This window comes from Dipodomys spectabilis, unplaced genomic scaffold (assembly GCF_019054845.1).
Source record: "Dipodomys spectabilis isolate Male_0828 unplaced genomic scaffold, ASM1905484v1 ptg000084l, whole genome shotgun sequence".
Lineage (NCBI taxonomy): Eukaryota > Metazoa > Chordata > Mammalia > Rodentia > Heteromyidae > Dipodomys > Dipodomys spectabilis.
Window position 1 is genome coordinate 3069904 of NW_024870761.1, and position 4609 is coordinate 3074512.

A 4609-nucleotide genomic window follows, 5' to 3' on the forward strand; every position below is an offset into this window, starting at 1 on the left:
TATAATCTTGCAAAGAAAGTGATTTTCAACAGAAATCCGGAAAGAGTTTATCCAACTTGTGTTTCACAGGAATCACCAGAGAATAATACCTGTTTGGTCAAGTCGGTCCAAATCACTCCATGAGTGTATCTTAAAAGTATAACCAATTTAAGAGGTCAAATACGTATTTTGTACTGACAATCATCTTATAGCAATAACTTACTAACTAATTATGTCTGTATCTTCTTATCTAACATACAATAAAATCTGAAAGCAGTCTCTTTTTCTAACTTAATATTGTAAATGCTTTGATTATGATGTTATTATTAGACAAATAATATGTACAAAGGGTGGTTCCACTGAAATGACATGACAGAACACTGATAAATAAAAACATTGCAACACACTTAGCTTTTTTCAGCCTCACCCTGTCCACATTGGCAAGCAACATTGCAACAGCACACGCACACATATACACATACATACATGTTCGCACATGTACACACACATATACATGCATTCTAAATTCAGGGTTTTTTGTACAAAAAAGTCCAAATAAAATATTAGTGATTAGCACAAATGATAATATGCCTTATTACAAAATAATACATAAACCATTACCACGCATGTTACATTTTACCTGCCTCTCCACATGTGACCACTTAATTTATTTTTAATTAATTAATTACCTTATTAATTAATTTATTTGTTTGGTGCTAATACTAGGGCTTGAACTCAGGGTCTGGCTTTGTCCCAGAACTTATTTTTTTGTTTCAGTTATCTCAAGGCTAGCATTTTACTGCTTGTACAACAGCTCCATTTCTAGCTTTTGCTGGTTACTTTCAAATCAAAATCTAATGGACTTTTTTTTCTTGGTCTGCTTTCAAACCACAATGCTCAGATTTCATCTTTCTGATTAACTACTACTAAAGACCTAAGCCATCAGTGTGGCTTCTACTTTTTCCTCTATAGTTATCTAATGTACATACTTAGATGGTAATTTTAAAATGAGAGTATAGAAGCAAGATGTACAGTGATGATACTGTCTTGTCAGAAATTCATGTTAGTAATGTAAATTTATTCTTAAAACCATACACAAAAAATACCATGATATAGTGTAAGAGAACTCACTATTGAACATTTGAGTCTTAAGAGCTTTCTAATAGATCCATTATTTATTGGTACCCAACATTAGAAAAATGTATGAGGCATTGGTAAAATAGAAGTGTTTTGCATGACTACATACATTCCTTCTTTTTATAAGACACTTGCTTTCATCTAAAAAGTAGGACTGTCTATTGTCTTCATGTGATTTTGATGATTGAAAGTGCTTAGTGAGAAGGTCAAAATGTATTAGTAGTCCTTCACTATCAATTCTCATTTTCTTCTTGGAGAATATAATGATCAAATCAATAGTTCAGAATCAGCAAGCAATACTTCAGAATCATGCTTCCAGTGCAAGTGGATCACCAGTAAGAAATCCTCAATACCAATTTCCACAAAGTTTTGTCACAGATGCAATCTCCCCGCCTTCTCTAGCTGCTTTACTTTCTTATTCCTTCATTGTACAAGAAAAGTATGATTCAACTGATTTCAGTCAGATCTGTTACTAGAATTATCCATGATTTATTTTATTGTCTGTAATTTGGTAAAGTTATGTCTCTTTACATAGGCTACTAAAAATGTATTTACTAATTTCAAGTAAATACATAAATTCTATTTCCATCTCTTTTAAAAATAAAATTTTGTCTGTTCTACAAATTGATCAGAGGCATGGATTTTGTGGCTAGCTAGGTCATTACACATCTGTCTCTTTCTTTCTCTCTACCTTTCATGGTTCTCATAATATGACTGCTCCATAATTATCCTCATTTATTTTGCTTTTATATTTTTGGTTGCATCATTTCACTTTTTGCTCTGCCATTTCCCAAATCATTTATATAGAAGGCATTATTTCCTATTTTCTCATGCCTAGAATAAGCTCCACATGAAGACATCACTGGTCCTCATTTTCAGTGTGTATGTTTGAATACGGAGGAACATCTTTCCTCTGCTCTCCATCAATTCCCTGCTCTCCAGTTAGAATAATTTCGAATAGTAAAATTGGAAAAAGAGAAAATAAATCATGTGAATAAAAAGTTGCAGAAAATTCACCAGATATTTCTTCCCAGTTCAACCAATGTGAACTATTAGGGAAATACATGGACACCTCATTCCCACTGGCACTCAAAGCCTCTGGTTAGGCAATTCTTAGGAATATGGGGAACAAGATGAAAAAGTAAGGAATGGTATCAATTGCAGGAAAAAATAATTGGAGAAGGATCCAAGCAATTTTCTTCATTGGGCTGCCGAAAATATTCAGCTTATTACAGTGCGGAGACTTCTTTCCCAAAAGGCCACTCATGTGAATAGTAGGGATGATGATGAGTATACCCCTCTTCGAGAAGCCTACAGTGGACACTTAGACATTGTCAGTGAGTTGGTGTCTCAAGCGGCACATGCAATAACTGTAGATGACTGCACACCCCTGCACAGTGCATATACGTGGAATAATACCAGAGTGGCTTCTTTCTTACTTCATCATGATACAGATACCAATGCCCAAACTAATGGACTCTTTTTTTAAAATTTTTTTTTGGTCTGGTCGTGGGGCCTGAACCCTGGGCCTGGACGCTGTCCCTCAGCATTTCATCTCAAGGCTAGCGCTCTACCACTTGAGCCACAGCATCACTTCCGGCTTTTTTTCTGCTTATGCGGTGCTGAGGAATCGAACCTAGGTCCTCATGCATGCAAGGCAAGCGTCTACCACTGAGCCACCTTCCCAGCCCAAATATTTTTGTTTGTTTGATTTTTGTTGTGGTGGTGTTATTTTTTTGGTCGTACATGGGGCTTGAGCTTTGGGCTTGGGTGCTGTTTCTGTGCTCTTCAGCTCAAGGGGAGCACTCTACCACTTGAGCCACAGTTCCACTTCCCCAGACTAAAGGACTTTTGACAGCCTTACATCTTGCTTTCGAGAATTGAGATAATAAAGATATGCTGGATAGCCTTCTGTTGAACCATTATATAAAACCAGGCCTGAAGAACAATATAGAAGAAACTGTATTTGATATTGCCAAAAGGATAATTATGTATCACTACCTCTATGAAGTTGTGAAAGGCTGTACACATTGTTCACCGAAGTCCTAATGGTCGGGTTAAGGTTCTTAAATTTCAAAAATGCAAGTCCATCTTTTGTGTCCCTACAAAACATTTTCACAATCCAAATAAGAGCAATATCTTTTTTTTTGGTCAATCATGGGGCTTGAGCTCTGTGCCTGGGAGCTATCCCTGTGCTCTTCAGCTCAAGGTGAGCGCTGTACCACTCGAGACACAGCTCCACTTCCAGTTTTCTAGTGGTTTATTTGAGATAAGAGTACCACAGACTTTCCTTCCCAGGCTGGCTTTGAACCATGATCCTCAGATCTCAGTCACCTGTGTAGCTAGGATTATAGGCATGAGCCACCAGTGCCCGGCAGCACCAATATTTTACTGTAAAAATTCATGGATTCCGTGGAATTCTTCCAAGTGAATTTCCTGCCTTGGATGTAAAAATGTATTCAATAGTTTTTGTATACATGTATAATAATTTCTTCAGAGTTTGTGATGTTTTAATCAGAAATAATTTTAATTTACCTGTTGAAATGAGTAGTACAGAAACTAAAATATTTCTGATGATTGTCTGAAAAAGTATATTTTAAAATATTCTATATTCTATGTTTGCATAGTGTTCATAATTTATTTTCTCCTAGATATACTTTGAATTCTACATTATTTTATAATATATAGGTTCATTAATGTGTCCTTTCTGATTGCATTCCATATAGAACAGTTTGATTCCTTTTTTTCTAGGTCTTAATATTATTTTTCTTTGGGATAAAATGTCAGTGTTGTCTAATTTGAAAAGTTTTGTAAAGTTTATGCTATGTAAACGCCTTTCTGAGGTGAAGATTTAATACACTGATGTCAAACTAAATTTAATAATATGAATTACGTGTATTGTTACACTTGTAATTTTGTAATCAACTTTTTAATAACTGTTTTTCATTTCTTGCATCTGAAGAATGAAAAATATGGAATACTTCTCAAATTTTCATATTATCCTTGTGCAAGTGCCATGTTAATCTCTGTATTGTAATTTGAGTATACGTGCTGCTGAAGCACGTAATATCCTCTAAATTTAAGTAGTTAATGATGCAATCTTTATACAGGCTTATATTTATGGGTGCCTACTTGTAAGAAGGAAACCTTATTGTTCCTAACAATGCTATCGATCTTATTTCCCTTAAATTCTGTGACTAGTGGAAAAAAATTATATTGATCAGTCGATTGCTCACATTTGCAAATTTTTTTTGTCAATGACTATATTAAGTCTTTTTATTTGGTATTTGATCGTACTCTTAATTATTTATAGATAGGTCCAAAGGTGATGGCTTTTTCAAGTACTTATTTATCCAACTGAATTAGCTTTGTGGACCTAATGGATTCAAAGTAAGCATTGCTTAAGAGCTACTTCTAAACTTCTTCAGCTGACAATTTCCCAAATGAGGTGTTACTGGAACAAATGTGTACCTGAGCCTTTACCCTTCTTCCA

The 4609-nt window shown here is 34.9% G+C and overlaps 1 pseudogene; it reads right to left on the reverse strand.

Annotated features, from left to right (window-relative positions):
- Window positions 1-4082: 4082 nt before the first annotated feature.
- Window positions 4083-4179, reverse strand: LOC122111031 (annotated as a pseudogene).
- Between the last annotated feature and the right edge of the window lie 430 nt (window positions 4180-4609).